The sequence below is a fragment of the Poromitra crassiceps genome, assembly GCF_964638095.1.
Source record: "Poromitra crassiceps genome assembly, chromosome: 9".
In the NCBI taxonomy this organism is placed as follows: domain Eukaryota; kingdom Metazoa; phylum Chordata; class Actinopteri; order Beryciformes; family Melamphaidae; genus Poromitra; species Poromitra crassiceps.
In genome coordinates this window covers 74332-101933 of record NC_139630.1, presented here as the reverse complement: position 1 = coordinate 101933, position 27602 = coordinate 74332, and the positions used below count along the sequence as shown (strand labels likewise).

The 27602-nt window shown below is 45.2% G+C and overlaps 1 pseudogene across 1 annotated transcript in view; it reads right to left on the bottom strand.

Moving 5' to 3' along the window:
- The window catches only part of LOC310782962 (GTPase IMAP family member 7 pseudogene), a 362281-nt pseudogene that overhangs the window by 263230 nt on the left and 71449 nt on the right, over positions 1-27602 (bottom strand). The gene's annotated exons all lie outside the window — the stretch shown is intronic.

The window sequence follows — 27602 nt, the reverse complement described above, 5'->3', positions numbered from 1 at the left end:
TAAAAGTAGTAGTTTTTTAGGCTAGTTTTTGTCTCTGAGTGAACAGCTGGTTGATAGCTGGTTGATAGCTCTCAGCTGACACCAGGCCAATCACCCACCTGGGAACGACGGGGGCTGATTAGATAGGCGTGGCTTATAGGCTCCATATAAGTGTTGCTGCAGAAAGGTCTTGTCAGTTTGCACATTTTAGTTGTCTGACATAGAACTGCTCTTCTGTGGATACCTCTCTCTGTGATTTAACTTTGGCTCTAGTGGGTAAGTGCTTAGGCTGTGTTATTTGTGTCTGCTATCTCCTTATTCTAAAAGTAGTAGTTTTTTAGGCAAGTTTTTGTCTCTGAGTGAACCTGTGGCTCAGCTGGTTGATAGCTGGTTGATAGCTCTCAGCTGACACCAGGCCAATCACCCACCTGGGAACGACGGGGGCTGATTAGATAGGCGTGGCTTATAGGCTGCATATAAGTGTTGCTGCAGAAAGGTCTTGTCAGTTTGCACATTTTAGTTGTCTGACATAGAACTGCTCTTCTGTGGATACCTCTCTCTGTGATTTAACTTTGGCTCCAGTGGGTAAGTGCTTAGGCTGTGTTATTTGTGTCTGCTATCTCCTTATTCTAAAAGTAGTAGTATTTTAGGCGAGTTTTTGTCTCTGAGTGAACCTGTGGCTCAGCTGGTTGATAGCTGGTTGATAGCTCTCAGCTGACACCAGGCCAATCACCCACCTGGGAACGACGGGGGCTGATTAGATAGGCGTGGCTTATAGGCTCCATATAAGTGTTGCTGCAGAAAGGTCTTGTCAGTTTGCACATTTTAGTTGTCTGACATAGAACTGCTCTTCTGTGGATACCTCTCTCTGTGATTTAACTTTGGCTCCAGTGGGTAAGTGCTTAGGCTGTGTTATTTGTGTCTGCTATCTCCTTATTCTAAAAGTAGTAGTTGTTTAGGCTAGTTTTTGTCTCTGAGTGAACCTGTGGCTCAGCTGGTTGATAGCTGGTTGATAGCTCTCAGCTGACACCAGGCCAATCACCCACCTGGGAACGACGGGGGCTGATTAGATAGGCGTGGCTTATAGGCTCCATATAAGTGTTGCTGCAGAAAGGTCTTGTCAGTTTGCACATTTTAGTTGTCTGACATAGAACTGCTCTTCTGTGGATTCCTCTCTCTGTGATTTAACTTTGGCTCCAGTGGGTAAGTGCTTAGGCTGTGTTATTTGTGTCTGCTATCTCCTTATTCTAAAAGTAGTAGTTTTTTAGGCAAGTTTTTGTCTCTGAGTGAACCTGTGGCTCAGCTGGTTGATAGCTGGTTGATAGCTCTCAGCTGACACCAGGCCAATCACCCACCTGGGAAAGACGGGGGCTGATTAGATAGGCGTGGCTTATAGGCTGCATATAAGTGTTGCTGCAGAAAGGTCTTGTCAGTTTGCACATTTTAGTTGTCTGACATAGAACTGCTCTTCTGTGGATACCTCTCTCTGTGATTTAACTTTGGCTCCAGTGGGTAAGTGCTTAGGCTGTGTTATTTGTGTCTGCTATCTCCTTATTCTAAAAGTAGTAGTTTTTTAGGCTAGTTTTTGTCTCTGAGTGAACAGCTGGTTGATAGCTGGTTGATAGCTCTCAGCTGACACCAGGCCAATCACCCACCTGGGAACGACGGGGGCTGATTAGATAGGCGTGGCTTATAGGCTCCATATAAGTGTTGCTGCAGAAAGGTCTTGTCAGTTTGCACATTTTAGTTGTCTGACATAGAACTGCTCTTCTGTGGATACCTCTCTCTGTGATTTAACTTTGGCTCTAGTGGGTAAGTGCTTAGGCTGTGTTATTTGTGTCTGCTATCTCCTTATTCTAAAAGTAGTAGTTTTTTAGGCAAGTTTTTGTCTCTGAGTGAACCTGTGGCTCAGCTGGTTGATAGCTGGTTGATAGCTCTCAGCTGACACCAGGCCAATCACCCACCTGGGAACGACGGGGGCTGATTAGATAGGCGTGGCTTATAGGCTGCATATAAGTGTTGCTGCAGAAAGGTCTTGTCAGTTTGCACATTTTAGTTGTCTGACATAGAACTGCTCTTCTGTGGATACCTCTCTCTGTGATTTAACTTTGGCTCCAGTGGGTAAGTGCTTAGGCTGTGTTATTTGTGTCTGCTATCTCCTTATTCGAAAAGTAGTAGTTTTTTAGGCTAGTCTTTGTCTCTGAGTGAACCTGTGGCTCAGCTGGTTGATAGCTCTCAGCTGACACCAGGCCAATCACCCACCTGGGAACGACGGGGGCTGATTAGATAGGCGTGGCTTATAGGCTCCATATAAGTGTTGCTGCAGAAAGGTCTTGTCAGTTTGCACATTTTAGTTGTCTGACATAGAACTGCTCTTCTGTGGATACCTCTCTCTGTGATTTAACTTTGGCTCCAGTGGGTAAGTGCTTAGGCTGTGTTATTTGTGTCTGCTATCTCCTTATTCTAAAAGTAGTAGTTTTTTAGGCTAGTTTTTGTCTCTGAGTGAACCTGTGGCTCAGCTGATTGATAGCTGGTTGATAGCTCTCAGCTGACACCAGGCCAATCACCCACCTGGGAACGACGGGGGCTGATTAGATAGGCGTGGCTTATAGGCTCCATATAGGTGTTGCTGCAGAAAGGTCTTGTCAGTTTGCACATTTTAGTTGTCTGACATAGAACTGCTCTTCTGTGGATACCTCTCTCTGTGATTTAACTTTGGCTCCAGTGGGTAAGTGCTTAGGCTGTGTTATTTGTGTCTGCTATCTCCTTATTCTAAAAGTAGTAGTTTTTTAGGCTAGTTTTTGTCTCTGAGTGAACCTGTGGCTCAGCTGGTTGATAGCTCTCAGCTGACACCAGGCCAATCACCCACCTGGGAACGACGGGGGCTGATTAGATAGGCGTGGCTTATAGGCTCCATATAAGTGTTGCTGCAGAAAGGTCTTGTCAGTTTGCACATTTTAGTTGTCTGACATAGAACTGCTCTTCTGTGGATACCTCTCTCTGTGATTTAACTTTGGCTCCAGTGGGTAAGTGCTTAGGCTGTGTTATTTGTGTCTGCTATCTCCTTATTCTAAAAGTAGTAGTTTTTTAGGCTAGTTTTTGTCTCTGAGTGAACCTGTGGCTCAGCTGGTTGATAGCTGGTTGATAGCTCTCAGCTGACAACAGGCCAATCACCCACCTGGGAACAACGGGGGCTGATTAGATAGGCGTGGCTTATAGGCTCCATATAAGTGTTGCTGCAGAAAGGTCTTGTCAGTTTGCACATTTTAGTTGTCTGACATAGAACTGCTCTTCTGTGGATACCTCTCTCTGTGATTTAACTTTGGCTCCAGTGGGTAAGTGCTTAGGCTGTGTTATTTGTGTCTGCTATCTCCTTATTCTAAAAGTAGTAGTTTTTTAGGCTAGTTTTTGTCTCTGAGTGAACCTGTGGCTCAGCTGGTTGATAGCTGGTTGATAGCTCTCAGCTGACAACAGGCCAATCACCCACCTGGGAACAACGGGGGCTGATTAGATAGGCGTGGCTTATAGGCTCCATATAAGTGTTGCTGCAGAAAGGTCTTGTCAGTTTGCACATTTTAGTTGTCTGACATAGAACTGCTCTTCTGTGGATACCTCTCTCTGTGATTTAACTTTGGCTCCAGTGGGTAAGTGCTTAGGCTGTGTTATTTGTGTCTGCTATCTCCTTATTCTAAAAGTAGTAGTTTTTTAGGCTAGTTTTTGTCTCTGAGTGAACCTGTGGCTCAGCTGGTTGATAGCTGGTTGATAGCTCTCAGCTGACACGAGGCCAATCACCCACCTGGGAACGACGGGGGCTGATTAGATAGGCGTGGCTTATAGGCTCCATATAAGTGTTGCTGCAGAAAGGTCTTGTCAGTTTGCACATTTTAGTTGTCTGACATAGAACTGCTCTTCTGTGGATTCCTCTCTCTGTGATTTAACTTTGGCTCCAGTGGGTAAGTGCTTAGGCTGTGTTATTTGTGTCTGCTATCTCCTTATTCTAAAAGTAGTAGTTTTTTAGGCAAGTTTTTGTCTCTGAGTGAACCTGTGGCTCAGCTGGTTGATAGCTGGTTGATAGCTCTCAGCTGACAACAGGCCAATCACCCACCTGTGAACGACGGGGGCTGATTAGATAGGCGTGGCTTATAGGCTCCATATAAGTGTTGCTGCAGAAAGGTCTTGTCAGTTTGCACATTTTAGTTGTCTGACATAGAACTGCTCTTCTGTGGATACCTCTCTCTGTGATTTAACTTTGGCTCCAGTGGGTAAGTGCTTAGGCTGTGTTATTTGTGTCTGCTATCTCCTTATTCTAAAAGTAGTAGTTTTTTAGGCTAGTTTTTGTCTCTGAGTGAACCTGTGGCTCAGCTGGTTGATAGCTGGTTGATAGCTCTCAGCTGACACCAGGCCAATCACCCACCTGGGAACAACGGGGGCTGATTAGATAGGCGTGGCTTATAGGCTCCATATAAGTGTTGCTGCAGAAAGGTCTTGTCAGTTTGCACATTTTAGTTGTCTGACATAGAACTGCTCTTCTGTGGATACCTCTCTCTGTGATTTAACTTTGGCTCCAGTGGGTAAGTGCTTAGGCTGTGTTATTTGTGTCTGCTATCTCCTTATTCTAAAGGTAGTAGTTTTTTAGGCGAGTTTTTGTCTCTGAGTGAACCTGTGGCTCAGCTGGTTGATAGCTGGTTGATAGCTCTCAGCTGACACATTAGGCCAATCACCCACCTGGGAACGACGGGGGCTGATTAGATAGGCGTGGCTTATAGGCTCCATATAAGTGTTGCTGCAGAAAGGTCTTGTCAGTTTGCACATTTTAGTTGTCTGACATAGAACTGCTCTTCTGTGGATACCTCTCTGTGATTTAACTTTGGCTCCAGTGGGTAAGTGCTTAGGCTGTGTTATTTGTGTCTGCTATCTCCTTATTCTAAAAGTAGTAGTTTTTTAGGCTAGTTTTTGTCTCTGAGTGAACCTGTGGCTCAGCTGGTTGATAGCTGGTTGATAGCTCTCAGCTGACACCAGGCCAATCACCCACCTGGGAACGACGGGGGCTGATTAGATAGGCGTGGCTTATAGGCTCCATATAAGTGTTGCTGCAGAAAGGTCTTGTCAGTTTGCACATTTTAGTTGTCTGACATAGAACTGCTCTTCTGTGGATTCCTCTCTCTGTGATTTAACTTTGGCTCCAGTGGGTAAGTGCTTAGGCTGTGTTATTTGTGTCTGCTATCTCCTTATTCTAAAAGTAGTAGTTTTTTAGGCAAGTTTTTGTCTCTGAGTGAACCTGTGGCTCAGCTGGTTGATAGCTGGTTGATAGCTCTCAGCTGACACCAGGCCAATCACCCACCTGGGAAAGACGGGGGCTGATTAGATAGGCGTGGCTTATAGGCTGCATATAAGTGTTGCTGCAGAAAGGTCTTGTCAGTTTGCACATTTTAGTTGTCTGACATAGAACTGCTCTTCTGTGGATACCTCTCTCTGTGATTTAACTTTGGCTCCAGTGGGTAAGTGCTTAGGCTGTGTTATTTGTGTCTGCTATCTCCTTATTCTAAAAGTAGTAGTTTTTTAGGCTAGTTTTTGTCTCTGAGTGAACAGCTGGTTGATAGCTGGTTGATAGCTGGTTGATAGCTCTCAGCTGACACCAGGCCAATCACCCACCTGGGAACGATGGGGGCTGATTAGATAGGCGTGGCTTATAGGCTGCATATAAGTGTTGCTGCAGAAAGGTCTTGTCAGTTTGCACATTTTAGTTGTCTGACATAGAACTGCTCTTCTGTGGATACCTCTCTCTGTGATTTAACTTTGGCTCCAGTGGGTAAGTGCTTAGGCTGTGTTATTTGTGTCTGCTATCTCCTTATTCTAAAAGTAGTAGTTTTTTAGGCTAGTTTTTGTCTCTGAGTGAACCTGTGGCTCAGCTGGTTGATAGCTGGTTGATAGCTCTCAGCTGACACCAGGCCAATCACCCACCTGGGAACGACGGGGGCTGATTAGATAGGCGTGGCTTATAGGCTCCATATAAGTGTTGCTGCAGAAAGGTCTTGTCAGTTTGCACATTTTAGTTGTCTGACATAGAACTGCTCTTCTGTGGATACCTCTCTCTGTGATTTAACTTTGGCTCCAGTGGGTAAGTGCTTAGGCTGTGTTATTTGTGTCTGCTATCTCCTTATTCGAAAAGTAGTAGTTTTTTAGGCTAGTTTTTGTCTCTGAGTGAACCTGTGGCTCAGCTGGTTGATAGCTCTCAGCTGACACCAGGCCAATCACCCACCTGGGAACGACGGGGGCTGATTAGATAGGTGTGGCTTATAGGCTCCATATAAGTGTTGCTGCAGAAAGGTCTTGTCAGTTTGCACATTTTAGTTGTCTGACATAGAACTGCTCTTCTGTGGATACCTCTCTCTGTGATTTAACTTTGGCTCCAGTGGGTAAGTGCTTAGGCTGTGTTATTTGTGTCTGCTATCTCCTTATTCTAAAAGTAGTAGTTTTTTAGGCAAGTTTTTGTCTCTGAGTGAACCTGTGGCTCAGCTGGTTGATAGCTGGTTGATAGCTCTCAGCTGACACCAGGCCAATCACCCACCTGGGAACGACGGGGGCTGATTAGATAGGCGTGGCTTATAGGCTCCATATAAGTGTTGCTGCAGAAAGGTCTTGTCAGTTTGCACATTTTAGTTGTCTGACATATAACTGCTCTTCTGTGGATACCTCTCTCTGTGATTTAACTTTGGCTCCAGTGGGTAAGTGCTTAGGCTGTGTTATTTGTGTCTGCTATCTCCTTATTCTAAAAGTAGTAGTTTTTTAGGCTAGTTTTTGTCTCTGAGTGAACCTGTGGCTCAGCTGGTTGATAGCTGGTTGATAGCTCTCAGCTGACACCAGGCCAATCACCCACCTGGGAACGACGGGGGCTGATTAGATAGGCGTGGCTTATAGGCTCCATATAAGTGTTGCTGCAGAAAGGTCTTGTCAGTTTGCACATTTTAGTTGTCTGACATAGAACTGCTCTTCTGTGGATTCCTCTCTCTGTGATTTAACTTTGGCTCCAGTGGGTAAGTGCTTAGGCTGTGTTATTTGTGTCTGCTATCTCCTTATTCTAAAAGTAGTAGTTTTTTAGGCAAGTTTTTGTCTCTGAGTGAACCTGTGGCTCAGCTGGTTGATAGCTGGTTGATAGCTCTCAGCTGACAACAGGCCAATCACCCACCTGGGAACGACGTGGGCTGATTAGATAGGTGTGGCTTATAGGCTCCATATAAGTGTTGCTGCAGAAAGGTCTTGTCAGTTTGCACATTTTAGTTGTCTGACATAGAACTGCTCTTCTGTGGATACCTCTCTCTGTGATTTAACTTTGGCTCCAGTGGGTAAGTGCTTAGGCTGTGTTATTTGTGTCTGCTATCTCCTTATTCGAAAAGTAGTAGTTTTTTAGGCTAGTTTTTGTCTCTGAGTGAACCTGTGGCTCAGCTGGTTGATAGCTCTCAGCTGACACCAGGCCAATCACCCACCTGGGAACGACGGGGGCTGATTAGATAGGTGTGGCTTATAGGCTCCATATAAGTGTTGCTGCAGAAAGGTCTTGTCAGTTTGCACATTTTAGTTGTCTGACATAGAACTGCTCTTCTGTGGATACCTCTCTCTGTGATTTAACTTTGGCTCCAGTGGGTAAGTGCTTAGGCTGTGTTATTTGTGTCTGCTATCTCCTTATTCTAAAAGTAGTAGTTTTTTAGGCAAGTTTTTGTCTCTGAGTGAACCTGTGGCTCAGCTGGTTGATAGCTGGTTGATAGCTCTCAGCTGACACCAGGCCAATCACCCACCTGGGAACGACGGGGGCTGATTAGATAGGCGTGGCTTATAGGCTCCATATAAGTGTTGCTGCAGAAAGGTCTTGTCAGTTTGCACATTTTAGTTGTCTGACATATAACTGCTCTTCTGTGGATACCTCTCTCTGTGATTTAACTTTGGCTCCAGTGGGTAAGTGCTTAGGCTGTGTTATTTGTGTCTGCTATCTCCTTATTCTAAAAGTAGTAGTTTTTTAGGCTAGTTTTTGTCTCTGAGTGAACCTGTGGCTCAGCTGGTTGATAGCTGGTTGATAGCTCTCAGCTGACACCAGGCCAATCACCCACCTGGGAACGACGGGGGCTGATTAGATAGGCGTGGCTTATAGGCTCCATATAAGTGTTGCTGCAGAAAGGTCTTGTCAGTTTGCACATTTTAGTTGTCTGACATAGAACTGCTCTTCTGTGGATTCCTCTCTCTGTGATTTAACTTTGGCTCCAGTGGGTAAGTGCTTAGGCTGTGTTATTTGTGTCTGCTATCTCCTTATTCTAAAAGAAGTAGTTTTTTAGGCAAGTTTTTGTCTCTGAGTGAACCTGTGGCTCAGCTGGTTGATAGCTGGTTGATAGCTCTCAGCTGACAACAGGCCAATCACCCACCTGGGAACGACGTGGGCTGATTAGATAGGCGTGGCTTATAGGCTCCATATAAGTGTTGCTGCAGAAAGGTCTTGTCAGTTTGCACATTTTAGTTGTCTGACATAGAACTGCTCTTCTGTGGATACCTCTCTCTGTGATTTAACTTTGGCTCCAGTGGGTAAGTGCTTAGGCTGTGTTATTTGTGTCTGCTATCTCCTTATTCTAAAAGTAGTAGTTTTTTAGGCTAGTTTTTGTCTCTGAGTGAACCTGTGGCTCAGCTGGTTGATAGCTGGTTGATAGCTCTCAGCTGACACCAGGCCAATCACCCACCTGGGAACGACGGGGGCTGATTAGATAGGCGTGGCTTATAGGCTCCATATAAGTGTTGCTGCAGAAAGGTCTTGTCAGTTTGCACATTTTAGTTGTCTGACATAGAACTGCTCTTCTGTGGATACCTCTCTCTGTGATTTAACTTTGGCTCCAGTGGGTAAGTGCTTAGGCTGTGTTATTTGTGTCTGCTATCTCCTTATTCTAAAAGTAGTAGTTTTTTAGGCTAGTTTTTGTCTCTGAGTGAACCTGTGGCTCAGCTGGTTGATAGCTGGTTGATAGCTCTCAGCTGACACCAGGCCAATCACCCACCTGGGAACAACGGGGGCTGATTAGATAGGCGTGGCTTATAGGCTCCATATAAGTGTTGCTGCAGAAAGGTCTTGTCAGTTTGCACATTTTAGTTGTCTGACATAGAACTGCTCTTCTGTGGATACCTCTCTCTGTGATTTAACTTTGGCTCCAGTGGGTAAGTGCTTAGGCTGTGTTATTTGTGTCTGCTATCTCCTTATTCTAAAAGTAGTAGTTTTTTAGGCGAGTTTTTGTCTCTGAGTGAACCTGTGGCTCAGCTGGTTGATAGCTGGTTGATAGCTCTCAGCTGACACCAGGCCAATCACCCACCTGGGAACGACGGGGGCTGATTAGATAGGCGTGGCTTATAGGCTCCATATAAGTGTTGCTGCAGAAAGGTCTTGTCAGTTTGCACATTTTAGTTGTCTGACATAGAACTGCTCTTCTGTGGATTCCTCTCTCTGTGATTTAACTTTGGCTCCAGTGGGTAAGTGCTTAGGCTGTGTTATTTGTGTCTGCTATCTCCTTATTCTAAAAGTAGTAGTTTTTTAGGCAAGTTTTTGTCTCTGAGTGAACCTGTGGCTCAGCTGGTTGATAGCTGGTTGATAGCTCTCAGCTGACAACAGGCCAATCACCCACCTGTGAACGACGGGGGCTGATTAGATAGGCGTGGCTTATAGGCTCCATATAAGTGTTGCTGCAGAAAGGTCTTGTCAGTTTGCACATTTTAGTTGTCTGACATAGAACTGCTCTTCTGTGGATACCTCTCTCTGTGATTTAACTTTGGCTCCAGTGGGTAAGTGCTTAGGCTGTGTTATTTGTGTCTGCTATCTCCTTATTCTAAAAGTAGTAGTTTTTTAGGCTAGTTTTTGTCTCTGAGTGAACCTGTGGCTCAGCTGGTTGATAGCTGGTTGATAGCTCTCAGCTGACACCAGGCCAATCACCCACCTGGGAACAACGGGGGCTGATTAGATAGGCGTGGCTTATAGGCTCCATATAAGTGTTGCTGCAGAAAGGTCTTGTCAGTTTGCACATTTTAGTTGTCTGACATAGAACTGCTCTTCTGTGGATACCTCTCTCTGTGATTTAACTTTGGCTCCAGTGGGTAAGTGCTTAGGCTGTGTTATTTGTGTCTGCTATCTCCTTATTCTAAAAGTAGTAGTTTTTTAGGCGAGTTTTTGTCTCTGAGTGAACCTGTGGCTCAGCTGGTTGATAGCTGGTTGATAGCTCTCAGCTGACACATTAGGCCAATCACCCACCTGGGAACGACGGGGGCTGATTAGATAGGCGTGGCTTATAGGCTCCATATAAGTGTTGCTGCAGAAAGGTCTTGTCAGTTTGCACATTTTAGTTGTCTGACATAGAACTGCTCTTCTGTGGATACCTCTCTGTGATTTAACTTTGGCTCCAGTGGGTAAGTGCTTAGGCTGTGTTATTTGTGTCTGCTATCTCCTTATTCTAAAAGTAGTAGTTTTTTAGGCTAGTTTTTGTCTCTGAGTGAACCTGTGGCTCAGCTGGTTGATAGCTGGTTGATAGCTCTCAGCTGACACCAGGCCAATCACCCACCTGGGAACGACGGGGGCTGATTAGATAGGCGTGGCTTATAGGCTCCATATAAGTGTTGCTGCAGAAAGGTCTTGTCAGTTTGCACATTTTAGTTGTCTGACATAGAACTGCTCTTCTGTGGATTCCTCTCTCTGTGATTTAACTTTGGCTCCAGTGGGTAAGTGCTTAGGCTGTGTTATTTGTGTCTGCTATCTCCTTATTCTAAAAGTAGTAGTTTTTTAGGCAAGTTTTTGTCTCTGAGTGAACCTGTGGCTCAGCTGGTTGATAGCTGGTTGATAGCTCTCAGCTGACACCAGGCCAATCACCCACCTGGGAAAGACGGGGGCTGATTAGATAGGCGTGGCTTATAGGCTGCATATAAGTGTTGCTGCAGAAAGGTCTTGTCAGTTTGCACATTTTAGTTGTCTGACATAGAACTGCTCTTCTGTGGATACCTCTCTCTGTGATTTAACTTTGGCTCCAGTGGGTAAGTGCTTAGGCTGTGTTATTTGTGTCTGCTATCTCCTTATTCTAAAAGTAGTAGTTTTTTAGGCTAGTTTTTGTCTCTGAGTGAACAGCTGGTTGATAGCTGGTTGATAGCTGGTTGATAGCTCTCAGCTGACACCAGGCCAATCACCCACCTGGGAACGACGGGGGCTGATTAGATAGGCGTGGCTTATAGGCTGCATATAAGTGTTGCTGCAGAAAGGTCTTGTCAGTTTGCACATTTTAGTTGTCTGACATAGAACTGCTCTTCTGTGGATACCTCTCTCTGTGATTTAACTTTGGCTCCAGTGGGTAAGTGCTTAGGCTGTGTTATTTGTGTCTGCTATCTCCTTATTCTAAAAGTAGTAGTTTTTTAGGCTAGTTTTTGTCTCTGAGTGAACCTGTGGCTCAGCTGGTTGATAGCTGGTTGATAGCTCTCAGCTGACACCAGGCCAATCACCCACCTGGGAACGACGGGGGCTGATTAGATAGGCGTGGCTTATAGGCTCCATATAAGTGTTGCTGCAGAAAGGTCTTGTCAGTTTGCACATTTTAGTTGTCTGACATAGAACTGCTCTTATGTGGATACCTCTCTCTGTGATTTAACTTTGGCTCCAGTGGGTAAGTGCTTAGGCTGTGTTATTTGTGTCTGCTATCTCCTTATTCGAAAAGTAGTAGTTTTTTAGGCTAGTTTTTGTCTCTGAGTGAACCTGTGGCTCAGCTGGTTGATAGCTCTCAGCTGACACCAGGCCAATCACCCACCTGGGAACGACGGGGGCTGATTAGATAGGTGTGGCTTATAGGCTCCATATAAGTGTTGCTGCAGAAAGGTCTTGTCAGTTTGCACATTTTAGTTGTCTGACATAGAACTGCTCTTCTGTGGATACCTCTCTCTGTGATTTAACTTTGGCTCCAGTGGGTAAGTGCTTAGGCTGTGTTATTTGTGTCTGCTATCTCCTTATTCTAAAAGTAGTAGTTTTTTAGGCAAGTTTTTGTCTCTGAGTGAACCTGTGGCTCAGCTGGTTGATAGCTGGTTGATAGCTCTCAGCTGGCACCAGGCCAATCACCCACCTGGGAACGACGGGGGCTGATTAGATAGGCGTGGCTTATAGGCTCCATATAAGTGTTGCTGCAGAAAGGTCTTGTCAGTTTGCACATTTTAGTTGTCTGACATATAACTGCTCTTCTGTGGATACCTCTCTCTGTGATTTAACTTTGGCTCCAGTGGGTAAGTGCTTAGGCTGTGTTATTTGTGTCTGCTATCTCCTTATTCTAAAAGTAGTAGTTTTTTAGGCTAGTTTTTGTCTCTGAGTGAACCTGTGGCTCAGCTGGTTGATAGCTGGTTGATAGCTCTCAGCTGACACCAGGCCAATCACCCACCTGGGAACGACGGGGGCTGATTAGATAGGCGTGGCTTATAGGCTCCATATAAGTGTTGCTGCAGAAAGGTCTTGTCAGTTTGCACATTTTAGTTGTCTGACATAGAACTGCTCTTCTGTGGATTCCTCTCTCTGTGATTTAACTTTGGCTCCAGTGGGTAAGTGCTTAGGCTGTGTTATTTGTGTCTGCTATCTCCTTATTCTAAAAGTAGTAGTTTTTTAGGCAAGTTTTTGTCTCTGAGTGAACCTGTGGCTCAGCTGGTTGATAGCTGGTTGATAGCTCTCAGCTGACAACAGGCCAATCACCCACCTGGGAACGACGTGGGCTGATTAGATAGGTGTGGCTTATAGGCTCCATATAAGTGTTGCTGCAGAAAGGTCTTGTCAGTTTGCACATTTTAGTTGTCTGACATAGAACTGCTCTTCTGTGGATACCTCTCTCTGTGATTTAACTTTGGCTCCAGTGGGTAAGTGCTTAGGCTGTGTTATTTGTGTCTGCTATCTCCTTATTCGAAAAGTAGTAGTTTTTTAGGCTAGTTTTTGTCTCTGAGTGAACCTGTGGCTCAGCTGGTTGATAGCTCTCAGCTGACACCAGGCCAATCACCCACCTGGGAACGACGGGGGCTGATTAGATAGGTGTGGCTTATAGGCTCCATATAAGTGTTGCTGCAGAAAGGTCTTGTCAGTTTGCACATTTTAGTTGTCTGACATAGAACTGCTCTTCTGTGGATACCTCTCTCTGTGATTTAACTTTGGCTCCAGTGGGTAAGTGCTTAGGCTGTGTTATTTGTGTCTGCTATCTCCTTATTCTAAAAGTAGTAGTTTTTTAGGCAAGTTTTTGTCTCTGAGTGAACCTGTGGCTCAGCTGGTTGATAGCTGGTTGATAGCTCTCAGCTGACACCAGGCCAATCACCCACCTGGGAACGACGGGGGCTGATTAGATAGGCGTGGCTTATAGGCTCCATATAAGTGTTGCTGCAGAAAGGTCTTGTCAGTTTGCACATTTTAGTTGTCTGACATATAACTGCTCTTCTGTGGATACCTCTCTCTGTGATTTAACTTTGGCTCCAGTGGGTAAGTGCTTAGGCTGTGTTATTTGTGTCTGCTATCTCCTTATTCTAAAAGTAGTAGTTTTTTAGGCTAGTTTTTGTCTCTGAGTGAACCTGTGGCTCAGCTGGTTGATAGCTGGTTGATAGCTCTCAGCTGACACCAGGCCAATCACCCACCTGGGAACGACGGGGGCTGATTAGATAGGCGTGGCTTATAGGCTCCATATAAGTGTTGCTGCAGAAAGGTCTTGTCAGTTTGCACATTTTAGTTGTCTGACATAGAACTGCTCTTCTGTGGATTCCTCTCTCTGTGATTTAACTTTGGCTCCAGTGGGTAAGTGCTTAGGCTGTGTTATTTGTGTCTGCTATCTCCTTATTCTAAAAGAAGTAGTTTTTTAGGCAAGTTTTTGTCTCTGAGTGAACCTGTGGCTCAGCTGGTTGATAGCTGGTTGATAGCTCTCAGCTGACAACAGGCCAATCACCCACCTGGGAACGACGTGGGCTGATTAGATAGGCGTGGCTTATAGGCTCCATATAAGTGTTGCTGCAGAAAGGTCTTGTCAGTTTGCACATTTTAGTTGTCTGACATAGAACTGCTCTTCTGTGGATACCTCTCTCTGTGATTTAACTTTGGCTCCAGTGGGTAAGTGCTTAGGCTGTGTTATTTGTGTCTGCCATCTCCTTATTCTAAAAGTAGTAGTTTTTTAGGCTAGTTTTTGTCTCTGAGTGAACCTGTGGCTCAGCTGGTTGATAGCTGGTTGATAGCTCTCAGCTGACACCAGGCCAATCACCCACCTGGGAACGACGGGGGCTGATTAGATAGGCGTGGCTTATAGGCTCCATATAAGTGTTGCTGCAGAAAGGTCTTGTCAGTTTGCACATTTTAGTTGTCTGACATAGAACTGCTCTTCTGTGGATACCTCTCTCTGTGATTTAACTTTGGCTCCAGTGGGTAAGTGCTTAGGCTGTGTTATTTGTGTCTGCTATCTCCTTATTCTAAAAGTAGTAGTTTTTTAGGCTAGTTTTTGTCTCTGAGTGAACCTGTGGCTCAGCTGGTTGATAGCTGGTTGATAGCTCTCAGCTGACACCAGGCCAATCACCCACCTGGGAACAACGGGGGCTGATTAGATAGGCGTGGCTTATAGGCTCCATATAAGTGTTGCTGCAGAAAGGTCTTGTCAGTTTGCACATTTTAGTTGTCTGACATAGAACTGCTCTTCTGTGGATACCTCTCTCTGTGATTTAACTTTGGCTCCAGTGGGTAAGTGCTTAGGCTGTGTTATTTGTGTCTGCTATCTCCTTATTCTAAAAGTAGTAGTTTTTTAGGCGAGTTTTTGTCTCTGAGTGAACCTGTGGCTCAGCTGGTTGATAGCTGGTTGATAGCTCTCAGCTGACACCAGGCCAATCACCCACCTGGGAACGACGGGGGCTGATTAGATAGGCGTGGCTTATAGGCTCCATATAAGTGTTGCTGCAGAAAGGTCTTGTCAGTTTGTACATTTTAGTTGTCTGACATAGAACTGCTCTTCTGTGGATACCTCTCTCTGTGATTTAACTTTGGCTCCAGTGGGTAAGTGCTTAGGCTGTGTTATTTGTGTCTGCTATCTCCTTATTCTAAAAGTAGTAGTTTTTTAGGCTAGTTTTTGTCTCTGAGTGAACAGCTGGTTGATAGCTGGTTGATAGCTCTCAGCTGACACCAGGCCAATCACCCACCTGGGAACGACGGGGGCTGATTAGATAGGCGTGGCTTATAGGCTCCATATAAGTGTTGCTGCAGAAAGGTCTTGTCAGTTTGCACATTTTAGTTGTCTGACATAGAACTGCTCTTCTGTGGATACCTCTCTCTGTGATTTAACTTTGGCTCTAGTGGGTAAGTGCTTAGGCTGTGTTATTTGTGTCTGCTATCTCCTTATTCTAAAAGTAGTAGTTTTTTAGGCGAGTTTTTGTCTCCGAGTGAACCTGTGGCTCAGCTGGTTGATAGCTGGTTGATAGCTCTCAGCTGACACCAGGCCAATCACCCACCTGGGAACGACGGGGGCTGATTAGATAGGCGTGGCTTATAGGCTGCATATAAGTGTTGCTGCAGAAAGGTCTTGTCAGTTTGCACATTTTAGTTGTCTGACATAGAACTGCTCTTCTGTGGATACCTCTCTCGGTGATTTAACTTTGGCTCCAGTGGGTAAGTGCTTAGGCTGTGTTATTTGTGTCTGCTATCTCCTTATTCTAAAAGTAGTAGTTTTTTAGGCTAGTTTTTGTCTCTGAGTGAACCTGTGGCTCAGCTGGTTGATAGCTGGTTGATAGCTCTCAGCTGACACCAGGCCAATCACCCACCTGGGAACAATGGGGGCTGATTAGATAGGCGTGGCTTATAGGCTCCATATAAGTGTTGCTGCAGAAAGGTCTTGTCAGTTTGCACATTTTAGTTGTCTGACATAGAACTGCTCTTCTGTGGATACCTCTCTCTGTGATTTAACTTTGGCTCCAGTGGGTAAGTGCTTAGGCTGTGTTATTTGTGTCTGCTATCTCCTTATTCTAAAAGTAGTAGTTTTTTAGGCGAGTTTTTGTCTCTGAGTGAACCTGTGGCTCAGCTGGTTGATAGCTGGTTGATAGCTCTCAGCTGACACCAGGCCAATCACCCACCTGGGAACGACGGGGGCTGATTAGATAGGCGTGGCTTATAGGCTCCATATAAGTGTTGCTGCAGAAAGGTCTTGTCAGTTTGCACATTTTAGTTGTCTGACATAGAACTGCTCTTCTGTGGATACCTCTCTCTGTGATTTAACTTTGGCTCCAGTGGGTAAGTGCTTAGGCTGTGTTATTTGTGTCTGCTATCTCCTTATTCTAAAAGTAGTAGTTTTTTAGGCTAGTTTTTGTCTCTGAGTGAACAGCTGGTTGATAGCTGGTTGATAGCTCTCAGCTGACACCAGGCCAATCACCCACCTGGGAACGACGGGGGCTGATTAGATAGGCGTGGCTTATAGGCTCCATATAAGTGTTGCTGCAGAAAGGTCTTGTCAGTTTGCACATTTTAGTTGTCTGAAATAGAACTGCTCTTCTGTGGATACCTCTCTCTGTGATTTAACTTTGGCTCTAGTGGGTAAGTGCTTAGGCTGTGTTATTTGTGTCTGCTATCTCCTTATTCTAAAAGTAGTAGTTTTTTAGGCGAGTTTTTGTCTCTGAGTGAACCTGTGGCTCAGCTGGTTGATAGCTGGTTGATAGCTCTCAGCTGACACCAGGCCAATCACCCACCTGGGAACGACGGGGGCTGATTAGATAGGCGTGGCTTATAGGCTGCATATAAGTGTTGCTGCAGAAAGGTCTTGTCAGTTTGCACATTTTAGTTGTCTGACATAGAACTGCTCTTCTGTGGATACCTCTCTCTGTGATTTAACTTTGGCTCCAGTGGGTAAGTGCTTAGGCTGTGTTATTTGTGTCTGCTATCTCCTTATTCGAAAAGTAGTAGTTTTTTAGGCTAGTTTTTGTCTCTGAGTGAACCTGTGGCTCAGCTGGTTGATAGCTCTCAGCTGACACCAGGCCAATCACCCACCTGGGAACGACGGGGGCTGATTAGATAGGCGTGGCTTATAGGCTCCATATAAGTGTTGCTGCAGAAAGGTCTTGTCAGTTTGCACATTTTAGTTGTCTGACATAGAACTGCTCTTCTGTGGATACCTCTCTCTGTGATTTAACTTTGGCTCCAGTGGGTAAGTGCTTAGGCTGTGTTATTTGTGTCTGCTATCTCCTTATTCTAAAAGTAGTAGTTTTTTAGGCTAGTTTTTGTCTCTGAGTGAACCTGTGGCTCAGCTGGTTGATAGCTGGTTGATAGCTCTCAGCTGACACCAGGCCAATCACCCACCTGGGAATGACGGGGGCTGATTAGATAGGCGTGGCTTATAGGCTCCATATAAGTGTTGCTGCAGAAAGGTCTTGTCAGTTTGCACATTTTAGTTGTCTGACATAGAACTGCTCTTCTGTGGATACCTCTCTCTGTGATTTAACTTTGGCTCCAGTGGGTAAGTGCTTAGGCTGTGTTATTTGTGTCTGCTATCTCCTTATTCTAAAAGTAGTAGTTTTTTAGGCGAGTTTTTGTCTCTGAGTGAACCTGTGGCTCAGCTGGTTGATAGCTGGTTGAGAGCTCTCAGCTGACACCAGGCCAATCACCCACCTGGGAACGAAGGGGGCTGATTAGATAGGCGTGGCTTATAGGCTGCATATAAGTGTTGCTGCAGAAAGGTCTTGTCAGTTTGCACATTTTAGTTGTCTGACATATAACTGCTCTTCTGTGGATACCTCTCTCTGTGATTTGACTTTGGCTCCAGTGGGTAAGTGCTTAGGCTGTGTTATTTGTGTCTGCTATCTCCTTATTCGAAAAGTAGTAGTTTTTTAGGCTAGTTTTTGTCTCTGAGTGAACCTGTGGCTCAGCTGGTTGATAGCTCTCAGCTGACACCAGGCCAATCACCCACCTGGGAACGACGGGGGCTGATTAGATAGGCGTGGCTTATAGGCTCCATATAAGTGTTGCTGCAGAAAGGTCTTGTCAGTTTGCACATTTTAGTTGTCTGACATAGAACTGCTCTTCTGTGGATACCTCTCTCTGTGATTTAACTTTGGCTCCAGTGGGTAAGTGCTTAGGCTGTGTTATTTGTGTCTGCTATCTCCTTATTCTAAAAGTAGTAGTTTTTTAGGCGAGTTTTTGTCTCTGAGTGAACCTGTGGCTCAGCTGGTTGATAGCTGGTTGATAGCTCTCAGCTGACACCAGGCCAATCACCCACCTGGGAACGAAGGGGGCTGATTAGATAGGCGTGGCTTATAGGCTGCATATAAGTGTTGCTGCAGAAAGGTCTTGTCAGTTTGCACATTTTAGTTGTCTGACATAGAACTGCTCTTCTGTGGATACCTCTCTCTGTGATTTAACTTTGGCTCCAGTGGGTAAGTGCTTAGGCTGTGTTATTTGTGTCTGCTATCTCCTTATTCTAAAAGTAGTAGTTTTTTAGGCTAGTTTTTGTCTCTGAGTGAACCTGTGGCTCAGCTGGTTGATAGCTGGTTGATAGCTCTCAGCTGACACCAGGCCAATCACCCACCTGGGAATGACGGGGGCTGATTAGATAGGCGTGGCTTATAGCCCTGTTGAAGCAGTATTTCTGAACACTGTCAGTCTACAGCGGCAGCGGTAAGCGGCACGTAGCCTCACGGCACGAAGACTCGGGCACAAAGACAAGAGAGGCCATAGAATAGGGTTTTTTGCTACCTCTCTTATTCTACCTACTCATCTACCTAACTATGTGTTTTCTTCCCATCCCTGTTGTAACCTCAGCCCACAGACGCCGTAGACACGGCTGCTTCAGGTGTAGTAACTCCGGTAATCTCTCCCACCCTAAACGCGCAAACAGTCATTTTACTATTGCCGGAGGTCTCTGGAACTGTCAGTCGGCTGTTAAGAAAACTGAGACCATCTCGGCTCATGCTCTATCTCAAACCCTCCACTTTCTAGCTCTCACAGAGACCTGGATCATTCCTGAAAATACTGCTACTCCTGCAGCGCCTATTCCTTCTCGCACACCTCTGGCCGTGGCAGAGGCACTGGTATCCTCATCTCTCCCAAATGGACCTACACTGTCACCTCTCTCTCTCATCTGTCTATCTCATCTTTTGAGTCCCATGCAGTTGCCGTATCCCTACCCATCAAGCTCAACATTGTGGTAATCTACCGCCCGCCTGGTCCGCTTGGTCACTTTCTGGACGAGCTGGACACCCTCCTCTCCGTCTTTCCTGAGGATGGTACTCCACTCATCCTTCTGGGAGACTTCAACATCCAGCCAGTAACCTTACAATCTATGTCTTTCCTTAACTTCTTCTCATCCTTTGACCTTTACCTCTCTCAATCTCCTCCTACTCACAAAGCAGGGAATGTGCTTGACCTGGTCTTCACCAGATCCTGCTCCACCTCTAATCTCACTGTGACTCCTCTTCCTGTATCCGACCACCACTTTATCACCTTCTCCCTTCCCATCCTGCTCCCCTCCTCCCACCCATCTCCCCCTCACTCTACCACCACCCGACGCAACCTAAAAACTCTCTCACCCGACTCCCTCTCTTCTACCGTCCTCTCCCTACTTCCCCCTGCCGAGCAATTTGCTCTCCTGTCCACCGACGAGGCTTCCACCACTCTTCTCTCCTCTCTCTCCTCCGCTCTTGATTCTCTTTGCCCACTCACCACTAAGCCTGCCCGATCTTCTCCCCCTTCTCCTTGGCTGACTGAATCTCTGCAAACGTATCGAACTGAGCTTCGGGCAGCTGAGAGAAAATGGAGAAAATCACATCTCCCTGAAGATCTCTCTTCCTACCACCTTATCCACTCAAACTTCACTGATGCTGTCTCTAAAGCAAAAACCTCCTTCTTCATCTCTGAAATCCAGTCCTCTGCATCCAATCCCAGTAAACTGTTCTCCACCTTCTCCACACTCCTCAACCCTCCCTCCCCTCCCCCTCCCTCCTTCCTCTCTGCTGATGATTTTCTAACCTTCTTTACTAAAAAGGTGGATGACATCAGCTCCTCCTTCCATCCTCCAGGCACCCTCACTAACACTCCTGACTCCAATCCTGCTCCTCGGCCCCCTGTCCCTGGATTTCCTTCCTTCTCTCCCCTCTCTCCTGATGAAGTGCTTAAACTCATCAGCTCGAACCAAGCCACTTACTGCCCCCTCGATCCTATCCCTTCCTCTCTCCCCCAAACCATCTCACCTAACATATCTCCCTTCCTCAATACCTTCATTAACTCCTCTCTGTCCTGTGGTCTTGTTCCGCCTGCTCTAAAGACTGCAAGAGTCAAGCCTCTGCTTAAGAAACCCTCCCTTGACCCTACTGCTATTCACAACTACAGACCTGTCTCTCTTCTCTCATTCCTTTCCAAAACCATCGAACGAGCAGCGTCCGAACAACTTTCTCTCTATCTCTCCCAAAATGACCTCCTGGACCCTCTGCAGTCCGGTTTCAAGGCATCTCACTCCACTGAGACAGCTCTTCTTGCTGTCACAGAGGCCCTTCACACTGCTAAGGCCTCATCCCTCTCTTCTGTTCTTGTCCTCCTTGACCTGTCTGCTGCCTTCGATACAGTCAACCACCAAATCCTTCTTTCCACTCTGTCTGACCTCGGCATTTCAGGTTCTGCACTCTCCTGGTTTGCTTCCTACCTCTCGAACCGCTCATACCAGGTCACATGGAGAGGGTCCCTCTCCAGATCCTGTCCTCTTACCACCGGTGTCCCCCAGGGCTCAGTCCTGGGCCCCTTACTTTTCCTTCTCTATATCAGATCTCTTGCCTATGTGATCTCTTCTCATGGCTTTTCTTATCACTGCTATGCTGATGACACCCAGCTTTTCCTTTCCTTCCCCCCCTCCGACACTCAAATCGAGGCTTGCATCTCTGCATGCCTCAAAGACATTGGCGACTGGATGTCTGCCCACCACCTCAAGCTCAACCTTGGTAAGACAGAGCTACTCTTCCTCCCAGGAAAATACTGCCCTCTCGCAGATCTCTCCATCTCCATTGACAACACCACTGTACTTCCCTCCCAAACAGCTAAGAACCTTGGGGTGATCCTTGACAACCAGCTGTCTTGCTCTGCCAACATAGCTGCTACAGCACGCTCCTGTATGTTCTCTCTCTACAACATCCGCAAAATCCGTCCCTTTCTCACAAGAGAAGCGACTCAACTCCTGGTCCAGTCTCTTGTCTCCTCCCGCCTGGACTACTGCAACGTGCTCCTGGCCGGCCTACCTGCCACCGACATCCGACCGCTTCAGCTCATTCAGAATGCTGCAGCCCGTCTGGTATTCAACCAACCCAAATTCTCTCACGTCACTCCCCTCTTCCAGGAGCTCCACTGGCTTCCCATCTCGGCCCGCATCAAATTCAAGACACTGGTACTGGCCTACAGGGCAGTACACCAGTCAGCTCCCCTGTACCTGCAATCCATGGTCAGGTTCCAAACCTCTCAGCGCTCCCTTCGCTCCTCCACCAGTGCAGGTCGCCTCGCCCCTCCTTCGCTACGGGGGCTCAAAAGTCGTTCATCCCGATCTCGACTCTTCTCGTCCCTGGCACCTCAATGGTGGAACGAGCTTCCACCTTCGGTCAGGACTGCTGAATCACTGCCGATCTTTCGGAAAAGACTAAAGACACACCTTTTCAGGCTCCATCTGGGCCCTTCTTGATCTAACTTCGTTCTCTCTCTAACCTACCTTGTACCACTAACCTAAACTTGTACCACTGTTCCTTCAGAAGTTGTAGTTGTCATAGACTGTGCTCCATAGTTGATTGCTCTATTGCTGACAAAAAATGTGTTATTGTAAGTCGCTTTGGATAAAAGCGTCTGCCAAATGACGTAATGTAATGTAATGTAAATAAACATTATTTCACTTTGAAATTTGTTTTATGACGTACAAATGTACGGTTTCAGAGTTACTCTCTGCCCTGATCTGATCTGTTCTGCTTGACAGAGTCGCTCACAGGCGCAGACGGCCGTGTAGGAAAATAGAAATCCAGGCTGAGTTGCACGCCCTGAGCGTCCGCTGAGCTGAGCAGAGCTGCGTGCTGCGCGCAATTCGGTGTGGACTGACAGATCTGTTAACATGGTGTCCTAATGAAAACTGGCTGCGCACAAGGTCGCGAATGGTCGCGCCGCTCAGCTTACGTGCAGGAGTCGCGTGCGGTGTGTTTTCACCATTAGAGCTAAATGTGTCTATACTAAAGACATGATCATCAGCTTTAGAAAGACTCCTCCTATTCCTACTCCTACTTGCATCAAAGGCACAGACATCAAGCTTGTGGACAGCTATAAATACCTGGGTGTTGTTCTTGACAACAAACTGTGTTTTGATTCTCATGTTGCTGCCACATAAAAGTCCAGTAGCGGCTTTTTTTCCTAAGTAAAATGTGTTCCTTTAATGTCTCTTCTGTAATGATGGCCCTTTTCTATAGAAGTTTTATTGAATCTGTTCTTATGTTCTGTATTGTGGCCTGGTTTGGCAACATGACCCTGGCTAATGAGAACAGGCTCCGTAGCCTTGTCAGAGTGGCCAGCAAGATTTCTGGGAGTACCCAAGCCCAGCTCATAGACCTGTATGAGAGGCAGGTGCTGCTGAGGAAAGCCACTTCCCTCCTGGAGGGCCCAGATCACCCCCTTCGTTTAACGTTTGAGCTGTTCCCCTCAGGTCATCAGTTGAGGGTGCCCGCAACGAGGACCAAACTCGCCTTTGTCACAGCTGTGATTCAGCTGATGAACAGCAGATAGCACTTTATTTCTCTGGTTCAGCCCTTTTGCACAGACTGCCCACTTATGCACTTTTGCCAATGCTGCTACCTGTTGTACTTTTTAAAGTATCTCTGCCTCTATGGCCCTGTTTTTAGGTTTTTAGGCTTCTGTCCTTTATCTTCTTTTTTTATACATTTGTATGTTTTATATGATGTGTGTGTTTTATATTACCTGGCTGCAAACCAATTTCCCTGCAATGGAACAATATAACGACCTTTGACCTTTGACTTTGATACCAAAATCCATTTGAATTGAAAAATGTCAAATATTCATATGCGATTAAAATGCGATTAATTTCAATTAATTACAAAGCCACTAATTAAAGGATGGCTTTACCGTGGTGAATATGAAGATTTATTAAATGTGACGCACCTATGGAGTTGGAATCCGTTGAATTTTTTTGAATCGGTTGTTCATAGCCTGATAAATCAAAGAAAATATACTCTGTGGGGTGGGGGGGGGGTGGAATGGGCAGGTGCAGGGTGCAGAAATCCTCCACTTCCCAGAATGCACTGGACTCGTGGTTTTCTAAGTCCACGCCCACCCCTCAGGCATTTGGATGATATCAAACTCCAGTAGGTGGCGGTAATGCACATATATACCGCCATAAAACTCAAAGAAGAAGAAGAAGGCATTTTGCTTGGCTACTCTGGATAGCTAACATTAGCATAGCTACAGAACGGCTACATTACCAAGCTTGCTTCGATCTGGGTGTTTGCAGTCGCCATTTCAAAGAGGAGGACTATATCTGTACGATCCACACTGCTAAGAAGTAAAATAAAAATGGATCAAGGCTTGATATCATAATCCAACGTGAATCCAGTTGGGTTCCCTCCAGAACGAGACTGGCTCAGCCTGTTTCAAGGGGGCTGTTTGCGGTGTCTGCTAACGTTAGGCTATTGTGTTGTTGTATTGGCGTTGGGATGTTTGGGATGATGTCATCATTCCTACTATGATGTCATAGAACTCTGATGATGTCGCAGACGGTGATGATGTCATGATTCATAAGTGTCTTAAATCATGTCTCTGATGGCCTTACTGATGTTGTCACTACGCAGTGTGATGTCATAGCCGGGAACTATAAGGGTGTGCTCTGCAGGTCCTCTGTAGTTGTTCATAGACTAACCTCACGGCAACCTTCTGCACAGTTCCCATCTTCGAACTTTGCAGACTCAGCTATCAAGTGCTACAGCGTTCCTAGTTATCGAGACTTCAGTTTACCAAGTGTGTCTTGGACATTAAGTATCCGCACGTAAATCCACCAGTCTCACAGCATGCCTAACAGTGGCTTTTAGTCAATATTGGACAGTAAATATGCCTTCTTGCGATGCAGTTGGCTGTATTAACCGTACCTCAAAGAAGGGTGGTTTCTGCTTTTTTTGGTGAGTGAATGAAATTGTCAGTGGTCACTGCTAACATTTGACCATGGACTGTAAATAGCATTTTACATACATATCTGTGCTAATAATGCTAGCCTATTGCCTATCTATCCTTTCCACACACACTGAATATACCCAAATGCTAGACTTGATCATGGACAAACGGCCGCACTCATAACGTTAAGGTGTGTTTGACCTAACGATAAAATAAATATTAACGTTAATGTACTCCTAGTACTGTACTGACATCAGGTGACAAGCTGAAATGTCAATTCTTCTAGTAAATCTAGGTACATTTCAGACTTAAACGTAGTGTCCAGTCTTGTCTGAGGTGAATGCAAGTGAACTATATTTTTCAATCCTGTCTTTGACTAAAAGTTGTACATTGTGTTATACTGTGTCTCTGCTCCTTTTTTGTGTTGACAATTACAACAAATCTGTATGGTTTGTCTGTTGGCATTAAACCGTGGTATTTCCTTGGGTGATATTCCATATTTGCCATTAGACCTGTTCAAATCTGAATTTTCTACAAATTGGGCTAAATTTGTAATGGTAAATCAAAGCCACATGTGAGCACAAGTACTTTTATTAAAACACCAACCAAAATAAAATGCAAAGAGAGGTTTCCTTCTCTAACTATTGGTGCTTTCACAAAATATTTACACAATGAGATTTTTTATAAATAATCATCGATAACGTGGATAATGACTTTGATGATGGTGATGACGTCGATGACATCTGCTGCTGCTGGACGAGAGACTGAAGACCAGTCCACCTGAAGGAGATCCACAAGACCTTCCAGCATGCCAGTGCCAACATCACCCAAGATAAACGTTGCTGTAGGAGTACAAATAAAGTATGCTTCAGGGATTGACATGAAAAAGTTACATAATGGGGTGGCTATACATTGTTGTTTCACAGTAGCTAATATCTGGCCATAATTCTGCAATTGCCCACTATATGCTTATATGCTTAGTACGTTATAATAGCGATAACAGATACATCTTTGGTTCAACTTTTTTATTGTAATTTCATGTAAAATTAGTCTCTAAAACCCAACGATCTATGGTCCAAAACTTTTATGCAACCTTACACACCTTACACAGTGACTTCTTCAAGAAGAAATTGGCCTTTTGCTGTAGCAGAGCGATCCATCGGCAGCGGCACGAGGCAGAACTTGTCCCCGCACGGCGTCTTCATCCATATCAAACTCTTCAATTTCACCAGAAATATTTCCTTCAGCCATGGTTCTTAGGAGCTAGCTAGCTAACGTTAGCTAGCGTAGCAGGCTATGCGGTGGAAAAAGATGGCTGCCTACTGTTTTGGTTTTGGAGCTGTGGAGGGGCGTGGAGGACGCCTAGAGGCGGGACCATGGCGGCACACACAAAAGTAAAAACGTAAAACGTGTCAGAGCGGTGTACTAAATATGTGAAAGATAAGGGACAACAGCCAAGAGGGTTGAGTGAGGGGAGGTAAAGGCTGCTTATCTAATCATACTACTGACATTGTGATGACACAAATCTGGTTGAAAATCAGTAAAGCCGGCCTTTAATTAGATTATTCTTTATAATCGAGTCCCACCACTAATCAGAATAATGGTGGAAATGGTAGATTTTATGATTTGTTAGTTTTTACCAAATAATTAATGTATTTCCTACAAAGACTATTTCATTTATATATATATTTTTAAACCTACTTAAGTTTTCATGTTACATTATTGCACTATTTGGAAATAAAATACAAGTTTTTAAAGAGCCATCTTAATGTGTGTATTTGTGCTTAACTGCTAATAAATTAATAAACTATTTATTAACCTTAATGAAGCAACAAAAGAAGGCTTGTAAATGTGCAATTAGAAATGTCTAATAAGCTACCAATAAAGATGTTTATGATACTATTATTTACAGTTATATAGTCTTATTAAACTTATAATAATGTTAATAAGCACTTTATAAACACTTATAAGAGACATATTAGCTATTAATTAACGCTTATTGATATAACCTTATTATTTTGTATCATTATTATTAACTCATTGAGTGCCAATGACGACGCCTGTCGTCGAAGTAAATAGTAACGTAGAGTGCCATTGACGATAGCTGTCGTCAATTGCCTTTTTTGACGGTGGGACGTCGATCAAAGCCTAATGTATGTCCTGTACAAATATTGTAGCTATTGAAGCTGTATAACCTATTTTACGGACTCATCAGGTGGCGACAGTGCTCTCCAGATTAGAGAAAGGTCTGGAAAACAGCCTGAATCAAAGAGATTCAAAGAGAAACCGCTCATGCTGCAGCCCAGAGCCATGTAGATTGTTCTGGCTGCAACTGACGGTGCCTGCCAACAGCAGTTAATCCGCGCACACAACTGAGCTCCTCTGCCTCTGTCTGTCTGTCTGCATAGTTTCTTCACACGATTAGCCACTAGAAAAGCAGCAGCCGACACTGAAAAGCCAAACCTTTCCCTGCAGTCCGGGTTGGCATTTCCTTGTCGCGCTGCCTGGGAGGTGGCGCACAAAAAGCACCCTTCACTGTGCACAGCAGCAGAAAGCCACCAGAGACACTCCCACTACGAGGGGTTTGCAGTTGAGGCGGGGGGGGGGGGGTGGGGGGGTGGGTCACCCAGAGCAGCACACAACACCCAGACAGACCCAGACAGCAGGACAGGATTGGCAAACGCAAGCCAGAATATCCGATGCCCACCAGCAGCAAATCAAGACCAGCAAGAAGCTGCAACCAGCAACGCATGCAGGGGCCAGCTGCTGGTTGCAGCTAAAAAATATGATTCTGCCAAACAAATTCCCTGGCCTTCACTGTTTTATTGAAGGAAATTATTTTTGAGGTGTGACTACATTAGAAAATATTAGCTTCAGAGTCAGTGATGTGCTTGAAATGTTTAATTTCACAAAAGGCTCATTATCTCAGCTTCTAGAAAAAAATGGCTGTTTTTGGTTAAATCAAGCTATCTTCTCCGGCTCATAACTAAAGAACGGAAAATGGGATCAATAAACTTTTTTTTGCAGATGATAGAAGAGAGTCTCCTCGTTCTTTGTGCGTGTTCGGTGTTTACATAGTAATATCACACAATATTCTGTGGGCCTCGAGAAATCACTGAAAACGCTCTGAAACTCTGGCACTGGGAGCGTCCGTTCTCCAAAAGTGGCTGGCACTCAATGAGTTAATAATATTATTATTTTTTGCAATTCCTCCAAATTTTGTCCAATCTTCACCAAACTAAAACAGACATGTGTGGACGATTTTGCGGTGTTGTCAAAGACGGCACCATTATATAATTGACTTCCAAAGTTCTGTCGTTCAGGCCTATTTCACAAAAATCGCCATAACTAGGGAACACATTGGCCGATGCTGACCAATCTTGGTACAGGTGTGCAGCGATGTACTCTGAGCTGAAAGGGGGGGTGTTCATTTCACCTATAGGGGGCAACGTTAAGTGACTGTAGCTGACAA